The sequence below is a fragment of the Suncus etruscus genome, chromosome 4 (genome assembly GCF_024139225.1).
Source record: "Suncus etruscus isolate mSunEtr1 chromosome 4, mSunEtr1.pri.cur, whole genome shotgun sequence".
Lineage (NCBI taxonomy): Eukaryota > Metazoa > Chordata > Mammalia > Eulipotyphla > Soricidae > Suncus > Suncus etruscus.
The window spans coordinates 114,656,187-114,667,281 of record NC_064851.1 but is presented as its reverse complement, the minus strand read 5'-3'; the positions used below and the strand labels follow the sequence as shown (position 1 = coordinate 114,667,281).

The following is an 11,095-nucleotide window of genomic DNA, read 5'->3' as shown; positions in this document are numbered from 1 at the left end:
TATCAATGTCAGGGTTAAGGTACCATTGTACTGAGTCCTACCAGGTGTATGTAGAGCTAGAGTAACCCTTGAGCAACACGTACTGAGTATAGAGCCAGGAGTAACCCTTGAGTATCACTGGGTGTGACCTGAAAACAACAAAACAAAAAACAAATATTCTTCACAGAACATAGAAAAAAATCATAACTTTTATTTGGAACTACAAAAGATACAAAATAGCAAAAAGGATTTCTATGGAAAAAATAAGAGCATGGTGGGCTGGAGATATTGCATGGAGGTAGAGCGTCTGCCTTGCATGCAGAAGGATGGTGGTTCGAATCCTGGCATCCCATAAAGTCCCCTGAGCCTGTTAGGAGCAATTTCTGAGTGTAGAGCCAGGAGTAATTCCTGAGCGCTGCTGGGTGTGACCCAAAAACCAAAAAAAAAAAAAAAAAGCATGGGTGAATATATCACATTTCCCAACTTCAAACCACATAACAAAGTGCTAGTAATTAAATTAACAAGTTATTGAGATTAAAAAAAAAGACACACAGATAAATAGAGCAGAATTGAGAGTCTCAAAGTAAAACCATGCATATTGGACAAGTCATTTACAACATAGGAGCCTACAACTTATGGTAGGCTATTCAAAAACTAACATTGAGGGACGGGGAATTAGTTCAAAGTAGTAACCACATACCTTGTATTCCAAATTCCAGAATTCCATCTCTAGCACTGAATCCCCCAAATCAACACCACTGGAAGTAGCACTGCCAGTTAAGTCCCTAAAGTAACAGATTAAATAAATAAGTATATACATGATACTGGGAAAACTGGATAGTGACTCTACAAGAAAGAATTAAAAGCAGTCTATGAATATAGACAAGTCTCAGTTCCAAGGGGTTCAAAAATTTGGGTTAAAGATCTGAAGCTGTAAATACATAGTAGTAGCACATAGGTGATACTCATCTTGATTTCAATCTTATAGATATGTCTGAAGACTTTACTCCAATAGAGAATCAAAGTTTAAAAAATTAAACTAAAATACACTATCAGAAAGACACTTGCATCAAAACTAAAAGACATTCCCTAAAATGGAAGAAAATATTTGTACAGCCCATATAAGACAAGGTATAGGTAGCCCAAATAAACAAAGAACTCATAAAAATCAACAAGAAGCCAGAGAGCACAGTAGTAGGACATTTGCCTTGCACATAGCCTATCCAGGGCGGACTGTGTAGTTTGAATCCCGGCATCCCATATGGTCCCCTGTGCCTGCCAGGAGTGATTTCTGAGTGCAGAGTAAGGAGTCACCCCTGAGCACCGCCAGCTGTGACCCAAAAACAAAACAAAAATAATCAACAACAACAACAACAAAAACCAAAAAACAACCCTATTCTTTATTGAACAGGGACAGGATTTGCATAAGAACTTGTCCAGAGAAGACATACAAATGGCCAATAAACCCATGTAAGATACCTGTCTCTTATTTCTAAGAAAATGAAATCAAAATAAACACCTCACATCTGTGATTGTGGCTATTAATTACCAAAAGCCAAGAAAAATGTGTAAAGAAGGCTGTGGGGGAATAGACCATTCTACATTATTGGTAGTAATGTAAATAGCAGAAAAGATGCAATGCTGCCATTTGCAAAAACATGAATGAATTGAAAGAATTTTGTGCTTAGTGAAATAAACCAGAAGGAGAAAGACACATGTATAATTTCATCTACATGTGGTGGCACATAAAGAAAGCAAACAGAAGAACTAAATAAAACAAACAGAAATGTTTGGACTCTTAGGCCAATTAACAAACAAATGTTTAGACTCTTAAACCAACTAGCGATTACCAAAAAGGGAAGGGGAAGAGAAGTAAGTCATGACAAAGGGGATGATGGCAGAGTGCAGGATAAACTTGGATGGTTAGTGAACTCTGAACAGTAAATATACAGGAGGATTTCAGGACTTGACTCCAAAAGAGAATCAAAATTAAAAAACTAATGTGACAATATCAAATAATAACCCTCCAGAAAGACACTGCTTCAAAATTAAAAGGCATCCCCTAAAATGGGAGACAATATTAGCATAGTCCATATAAGACAAAGTGTAGTCCAAATATACAAAGAAGTCATAAAAGTCAACAATAAAACAAAAAAACCCTATTTATTATATTATATATATATATTATATATATATATTTATATTTATTATGTACATGAACAATATATGCACAGAATATATTCAATGATACATACCAAAGACTTATAATGCAATGCTACTTCAGTTTTAAAACACAAGACAAAATATCTTATAAGGATTTTATCTTGAAAGTGAGCAAGATGGTGATGAAAGCAATATTTAAGGAGGGAACTTCTGACTGTAATGTGAGGGCAGGACAGTATGAGAGGAAAGAGGGAGAACAGAGATCTAGTAGAAATCCAAGAGAAAGTAGTCATGAAGCCAATAGTAACCTATTAGGATTTCCTGTTTATGACTAAAAAGAATGGGAGGAGACTTGATTAACTTTTAAAGAACCGAACTCTTGGATGAATGGTGCTTTCATTCATCTTAGGAAAATACAAAGAACAATTTTGGGTGGCACAAAAGTGGGAAGACAGAAATGACTCAGTTTGTGAATTAAACTTAAGGAGACTTGGGTCAGAGATAGCACAGAGGTTAAGGCACTCGCCTACCTCACAACCAATCCTGGTTTAATCCTCAGTACAGCATATGATCCTCTGAGCACTGCCAGAAATGATCTCTGAGCACAGAGCCAAGGAAACCCCTGAGTACCACTGGATATACCCTCTCCTCCCCCCAATAAATAAATACATTCATGGATGGGCTGGAGAGATAGTACATGGTAAGGTGTTTGCCTTGTATGCAGCAGATCTGGGACAGACCCGGGTTAGATTCCAGCATCTCATATGGTTCCCTGAGCCTGCCAGGAGCAATTTCTGAGTGCAGAGCTAGAAGTAACCCCTGAACATCTGCCGGATGTGGCCCAAACCCCCACCCCCAAAAAAATTCATGGAAATGTAGACACAGTTGAAAATGTTTAGCAGAAAATTGGTTAAGACGACTGACTAGAACTCAGCAAAGTATGGAATAGAGAAAATTAGGATCCTGAAACCCTGCATTGTCTATATTAAAACAAATTTGACCATAAAGAAAGTTTATTCATTTGATTCATATTGACTAATAAGATCTCCTGTCTTTAGAAAAATTATCCCTAGTTTCTTGTTATCTCACTTACTCTCAACCTGATAAAAATGTTCTTGTGTTCAATGAGAATTAGATAACACCAATTTAAAGACTTGTATTGAGTTTAATGTACTATTTTCTTTTACTTGACAACTCAGATAATTTCCCACAGATTAATTTAACATGCATTGCTCAAATTTGACAAGTGACCTTTGTTCTAACTTTTAAACTTTATTTATTAAAACATTTTTATTTAATGAAAGAACTGTGGCTTACAAAGTGATTGATAGTTGAGTTTTAGGCACATACTATGTCAACTCCAATCCTGCTGCCAGTGTCAACTCCGATCACCAGTGCTCCCATACTCAGTCATCTCTCACCTCTCCTCCAAACCCTATCTGCCTCTTTTGCAGGCACATGGTGGTTTCAGCAGATCTTCTCAGCTGTTGAGTCTGTGCTTTGGATGCACAGAGATCTTTTCTTTCTCTGTCCTTTTCCTCCCTAGGCTCAGTGGTCAAGTGTAATCTAGGCATCCCCACTTTACTTCATTTCCTAATATAGTTATCTCATATATCACATATAAGTCAAGTCATTCTGTTTCTGTTTTTATTCTTCAACATATCTTCCGGTTCCAACCAGGTTTCAGAAAATTGCATGATTTCATAGTTCCTTGCAGCTGCATAGTATTCCATTGTGTTTATGTAGCACATCTTAATGATCCCTTCACCTGTCATTGGACACCATATCTTTGTCATTAGACTCATTGAAGCCATGAATGATGGTGGGCTCACGTCCTTTTGAATGGATATTTTTAAGTCTTGGGAATAGATACCCAAAAGTGGTAACTTAGTTCTAAGTTTACTGAGAACCCTTCAGACTGTTTCCCACAGGGGTTGAACCAGACCACATTCCCAACAGTGGATAAGAGTTCCTTTTTTCACCACCAGCACAGATTGTTTTCACTTTTTCTATGTGTCATTCTCACTGATGTGAGATGGTATCCCATTGGTCTTGATTTGAATTTCCCTAATGATAAATGATTTTAAGTTCAAAGTATTAACTGTTACCAATTAAATAACTAATAAATTCAGTTTACTAAATGGTTAGTTGAAGGAATTAATTTATTAGATAAACATTACGAAGATTCCAGGTAACTTTACCTGGAATGTGCCTCCTTACACTCCTTCTATTATTGATCCCATTTTATAGATGAGGAAACCTCAGAAATGTTAGGTAACATGCCTACGATCTCTCACACACACAACCAAAAAGTAGCAAGACCCTGACAATGTATTGCTAGCTCTAATGAGCCTCACCATTGTGCCTCCTGAATTGAATTATAGAGTGAGAAAGAAGTGGAGTTGAGACCCACAGACACATCCACCTATTCATCTGAGGGACCACTGGCATGCAAGGAAGGAGTCTTGAGCAAGGAATATAGGAGAAATTAGGAGTACATTGTCTTCAAAGCCAAAAACAGAGCATTTCAAGTTATCAGGGGTAAAATGGAAGGCCCCTAGTAATGGTTCGGTAGGGAACTGGGCATATACAACCCAATATGAAGGTATAAAGAACAAATAACAGACCAGCTAAACCATGAAGCAGTGACTAGTTTGAGACGGAATCTGCCATCTTCATTATGTTGAAGCAGGAACAGCAGCACAGAATTCAAGGAAAGAGATAAGAAGCATGTGTGCAATTGGTGACACGGTTCATTTGTCTATTTAGAAGCTTCCTGTGAAACTCATTAACGATTATGCCATAGATAGCGCTCATTTATTTTTATGATTTTAACGTGTTGAAATGTGTGCATAAAAGAAGAACAATGGTCTCCTCATAACTTTATCTGAAGAGCTGCTTGTCTTTTGGATTTTGCATTGATTTAGAACAGAATTACAAAACTCAAATAAAGCATGTTTACTATAGACAGCCCTTTCTTTTATGCTTGTTAATTCTTATTTCCCTGTGTGTCCTTTTCTTAATTGCCCCTTATTACATTGTCCATTTTGCTTTCTTGTATAACCATGCCCTTTTTCCAAACATTTGTGCCGTGTCACTCATCCCCCCTTAACAAAATTTACATTGGTACCTTTTTTTGATAACTCATATAGCAGAGCATATACCTGGTATGTGTGAGACCCTGACTTTGACTCCTGGTAGTACCTGCTCTCCAGCACTGAGGCCTGAGTACTGAATCACCAGGTCATGCGCCATGGCGGGGAGTAGGGAGGTGAGTAATGTTGCCCTATTTATTTTTTATTGTCTTCTCATCATTTGCCATTTTCATTGAGGCCCTACCTAATACATTTTAAAAATGTGCAAAAATAATTTTGCCAATTTGGGGGCCAAAGCGATAGCACAGTGGGTAGGGTGTTTACTTTGCAACAGCTATCCCTGGTTCCATCTCCATATAGCAACCAGGAGTGATTCCTGAATACAGAGCCAAGAATAACCCCTAAGCACCTATGGGTGTGTCCCCAAACAAAAATGGTTTATAAAATAAAAAAAAGAATTTTTGCTAATTTTAATTTCCCATTTCAGCAGTGACTTTCATTATTATTCAAGGCATACACTGTGGCTGTACTACAGCTTCTGGCAGAGAGTGAGGTAGCCCACTTTTATCTATCTCCAGGTGTCCCCCCCTAACCCTCACTCTGTGTCAGTTCAGTTCTCTGAGCTTCCGATCAGGACCATCATCAAGGGCCATTTGAACATTTTTCTTCCAGTGTTTCTTTAGACCTTGTGTGACAGAGGACACATCCTTGTCCCCTTGACTCCATTTACCATCCTGATACCTTTCATTTTTATCCAGGGGCTACAGACAACAGGAAAACATCTTTTACTAGAGCTGAGCAAAAGGGAATCTTTGCTTTTACAACAAAAGGAAGAAGAAGCAGTGTGCACAATTAGCAGATGCCATCATTCTAGAGGACATCAGCAGCTCAACCAAGCTCTCCTTCCAGCATTCCTGGTTTTATTCTATGTCCATGTTAGTGGAGGTCTTGTATATTCCTCAGTATGATTTGGTAGGTTACTTTGGGGATCCTGCAGACCCTTAAGCTATAATTATACATTGATTTTCATTGCTTCCTTACTTCATGTTATTCATTTCAGCTTACAAAAGATAGAATAGAAACCTCTGCTTTCAGAAATACAACCAGGTTCACAGCTGTACAGAACAGTTAACTGAGGGATATAGAGGGTTCCTCATAGTAGAGCAGCTGTCATGCAGGCGTGAGACCTCGGGTTTGATCCCGGCACCACTCCACATGGCAAAGGCAACACCAGCAGCACGACTATTTTGGTGATTCCTGGCACCAACACAAAACATCTGATCTCTAGTGCTCACAACTAAGTGTGTAAAAAAATACCACCACCAAGTGTGTGGTACTATCATAATGACCATGGTCATTGTCATAATATAAAGAAGAGAAGGGGATATTTTAAGGTGGAGGAGTTTGGGGTCATACCTAGCTGTTCTCAGGGTTAACTCTTAGCTCTGTGCTAAGGAATCATTGCTGGTAGAACTCTAGGGAACCATATATGATGTTAGGAATTAAACTAGAGGCAACTGTGTTTATGGCAAGCACCTTAATTCCTGTGCTATTTCTCTGGAGCCAGAGGCTTTTTTAAAAAATAAAAACAGGGCGCGGAGCGATAGCACAGTGGTAGGGTGTTTGCCTTGCACATGGCCAATACAGGACTGACCCTGGTTCAAATCCTAGCATTCCATATGGTCCCCAAGCCTGCCAGGTGCGACTTCTGAGCACAGAGCCAGGAGTAACTCCCGAATGCTGTAGGGTGTAACCAAAAACAAAAACAAAACAAAACAGAAGAGCAGGGCAGGAATGAAAGCACAGCAGTAGGGCATTTGCCTTGCACTTGGATGACCAAGGAAAGACCAGGGTTCAATCTCCAGCATTCTATATAGTCCTTTGACCCTGCCAAAAGCAATTTCTGAGCACAGAGCCAGGAGTAACCCTTGATTACCTCCCCCCAAAAAAAAAAAAAAAATAACCATAATTTAAAATAAATCTTAACAGGTTTGGGTAGGAAACTGGTGACATGGTAGAGAGAAGGTTGCACTAGTGGTGAGGTTGGTGGTGGACCACTGAAGACTAGACACAACTGTATTATGAACAACTTTAAAAACCACGGTGTTTACATAAAGTAATTAGTAAAAAGAACGAATAAATCACTTATCTCTAAAAAAATAGTAAATCCAAATAGGTGGCTCATTTCTATAAACTGCAATGTTCCAGTCCATGCAATATGCTTGGATTGTGACCAAAGCATTGTATGCCTGCTGCTCTGGTTATCAACAGCTTTTTTCTTGGAAACTCTCTGATACCTTTGGACTATGTTTCCAGTAAACTCAGCAGAGATTTCTTTCAAAGATGCACATATGTTCAGCCATAGAAAATGTTCCCTGGTGAAAGGTGCTGTTCAAGGTATGAATGAAACTCAAAGATGAGCAACTTTGTCGCTGTGGAAAACAAACCACCACTGTATTATGAACAACCTTGTAAGCCACGATGTTTAAATAAAGTCATTTTTAAAAATATAAAAAAATAAGTTGAACTCAAAACAGTCAATGATTAAAAAAATTGATGTTTGAACTGGACACTATGAAGCAAGATATAAAGAACCTGGAGAAATTATAAGAAAAGCCAAGCTGAAATGATGAATAGGAAGGGAACAAACTGGAAAAATAACGTTTGGGTTTCTGTGTTATTTAGAATAAAAATATTTTATTTCAGGTTATTTCAGAATAAAAATATTCCTGACTTTGCAAAAAATAAAATAAAATAAAGGACGTGTGTGTCATACCTTCCTAACCCCTTGGTGAGTCTCAAATATTGACACTGCTAGTTAACTAACCATCATTTCAAGGGAAATGACTGAACCTAGGGTGGCAAGCACAGAGACAGCCCTTGCTCTGCCGATTCAGAGTCAAATTTGAAATCATGATAGGTTCTCTTTTGTGCTTGAAGTCTTAAGGCTTTTTGGCTGCTGTTCTGTTTTCTCTCTGGACAGACTGTTACTTAGACTTCTTGTTGAACCCTGGTTTACGTTGCTGGGGAGACCATGTCTCTCTTCTTTCTTTCTTTCTTTCTTTCTTTCTTTCTTTCTTTCTTTCTTTCTTTCTTTCTTTCTTTCTTTCTTTCTTTCTTTCTTTCTTTCTTTCTTTCTTTCTTTCTTTCTTTCTTTCTTTCTTTCTTTCTTTCTTTCTTTCTTTCTTTCTTTCTTTCTTTCTTTCTTTCTTTCTTTCTTTCTTTCTTTCTTTCTTTCTTTCTTCCTACCTTTCTTTCTTTCTTTCTTCTTTCTTTCTCTCTTTCTTTCTTTCTTTCTCTCTTTCTTTCTTTCTTTCTTTCTTTTCTTTTCTTTCTTTCTTTCTTTCTTTCTTTCTTTTTTTCTTTCTTTCTTTCTTTCTTTCTTTCTTCTTTCTTTCTTTCTTTCTTTCTTTCTTTCTTTCTTTCTTTCTTTCTTTCTTTCTGTCTGTCTTTCTTTTTTCTTTCTTTCTTTCTTTCTTCTTTCTTTCTTTCTTTCTGTCTTTCTTTCTTTCTTTCTTTCTTTCTTTCTTTCTTTCTTTCTTTCTTTCTTTCTTTCTTTCTTTCTTTCTCTCTCTCTTTTCTTTTCTTTCTTTCTTTCTTTCTTTCTTTCTTTCTTTCTTTCTTTCTTTCTTTCTTTCTTTCTTTCTTTCTTTCTTTCTTTCTTTCTTTCTTTCTTTCTTTCTTTCTTTCTTTCTTTCTTTCTTTCTTTCTCTTTCTTTTTCTTTCTTTCTTCTTTCTTCTTCTTTCTTTCTCTTTCTTTATTTTCTTTCTTCTTTCTTTCTTTTTCTCTTTTTTCTCTCTATTTCTTCCTTATTTTCTTCCTTCCTTCTTTTCCTTCCTTTCTTCCTCCCTCCCTCTTTCCTTTCTTTCCTTCCTTCCTTCCTATTTCCCTCCCTCCCTTCCTTTCTTTTTTCTTTCCTTCCTTCCTTTTTTCTTTTTGTTTGCATCCCAACATAAATAAAACAAATAGAACAATCCCACAATGTTATGATCTAGCCTTCCCATGTGCCGTAGAACTTAATCTCGTGTACAAAATCTTGGTGCTAATTTTGCAGTGATGACATTTGTAATCCTTAACAAACAAAGAGTTAAATTTTTTCATCAGATATAGGTCTCAGGAGCTGTGTTAGATGTCAGTTCAGCCATCACATTATTGAAGTTTAGAGAGAATAATGGAAATAGGAATAAGCCCTCCCTTTGGGTGCCACCTGGATGCTGGTGCATCTGACCTGATTCAACTCGAGGGGCTCCTTCTGCCTTCTGATTGTTCTCTTCTCTCATTTCCCTCAGGCCTCTCCTTCCAGAGAGCTTCAGGAGCAGAGAGAAGAAACAGCAGCTGCTTGTTCCTCCAGGGAGGGAAGAAGATCTCTTTTATGTGAGTGTTCTGGGTAAAAGGAGTTTCCAAATCTTTACAGTCACAGATATGAATTAGCAATACGTTTGTTGAAGTAATAACGTTATAGAGTCAGAATAAATTTTTAGAATTATCTTTGCAATCTTTTGCCAGTTATAAAGGAACAATTAGCCTTCCCTTAATTATATTTGAACTCGATAAAACCTTTTTTTCCTTCTTTCTCTAAACCATTTAAAATTTTCCTTAAAAATTGCCTCTACATTAGAATATTTGTACTTAAAATGGTTTTGGTGATTGGGTGGGCCAAGATAATTTCTTTCAGGATCCACACTTAATTTTCTGCTCCTGACATTGAACATGATAAAAAAAAAAAAAAAGACTTTGCTCCATAGAGGAATTGTGGGTGAAGAGTACTTGAGGAGCTAGCAGAATGACCAAGGTACTGCTGTGGAAGATGCTGAATGGACGTGGGACAAGTTCAGGCAAAGACTGCTTTGCAGGGATTATCTGGAAGGGAAACAATGTAAAAAGTAGGCTGTCTTTAAGAAATCAAGGACTCCCCAAAAAGCAGCTGTTCTGATAGTGGGCAGGGATGATTTATACTTCAGCAGCTAGAATAGCAAACACCAGATCTCTTCCATCTGGGCAATGGAGAGTAAGATGTTGGCCAGAGGAGCTGAGATTTTCCACAGTTGGTCTACCGAGAAATTAATCTTTAAAAAGATAGTCAAGTCAGAAAACTGAACATTGACAAGAAGGAAGGCATCGGGGAAAACTGTCTTGTTTTGGAGATGTGGACTAAGGAGAAGGAATGAGAATGTTAACAAGAAAAGGATATTTGACAGGAAAGTCAATGAAGGAACCAAGTTGAAGTGTAAGCCTGACAGTCAGAAAGAAAAGCAAAGGACTGATGGAATCCAGATCAGAGCTCAGCAATCATTTTGTAGTTTGTTGCAAAATGACCTGCTTCTCTAACTTAAGAAAAATATACAACCATGCTGCCCTTTGTCCTTTTGTAGATTCTGAATTTTTGCCCTAAGCTTCTCAAAGTTGTTCCATAGGTTTGAGCATCTGGCTGATTGGCAATGATAACAGCTGTGACACTGCTCATGATAATAATTTCATTGCCACATGTGCTAAGCCATGTAGATGTGTTGGCTTATTGCTCCCTAGAAACTTTCTTTTATGAGGTTACTTTTAAGATGGGGACTTAGGTACCAATAGATGAAGCAAGTTGGCTAAGTAAGACCACACACCTAGTAAGTAGTGAAGGCAGGACAGCAAAGCAAGATGGAACTATGCTCCGAACTTAGACTCTCATAGTAAAATACATAGAATGAGAGATAGGAAGATTGCTAAGGACCAAATCATACCCATGATTTGAGCAAAAATTAACAGCACTTCATAACCACCCCAGTTCAACTGTCTTTCTTTTAAGAGGGGAGCCTGAGATCACCAATCTGTTTTTTGGCTTGAGTACCAACCCTTTGTTTGTTTGTTTGTT

General features: G+C 37.7%; 1 long non-coding RNA gene across 1 annotated transcript in view; it reads left to right on the top strand.

Annotated features, from left to right (window-relative positions):
- Window positions 1-10,288, top strand: part of LOC126005991 (uncharacterized) — a 44,509-nt gene extending 34,221 nt beyond the window's left edge. Inside the window, exons 2-3 of the long non-coding RNA XR_007494830.1 lie at window positions 9,528-9,612; window positions 9,914-10,288. This is a non-coding gene — a long non-coding RNA (uncharacterized LOC126005991). The remainder of the gene's footprint in view (window positions 1-9,527; window positions 9,613-9,913) is intronic.
- The last annotated feature ends 807 nt before the right edge of the window (window positions 10,289-11,095 follow it).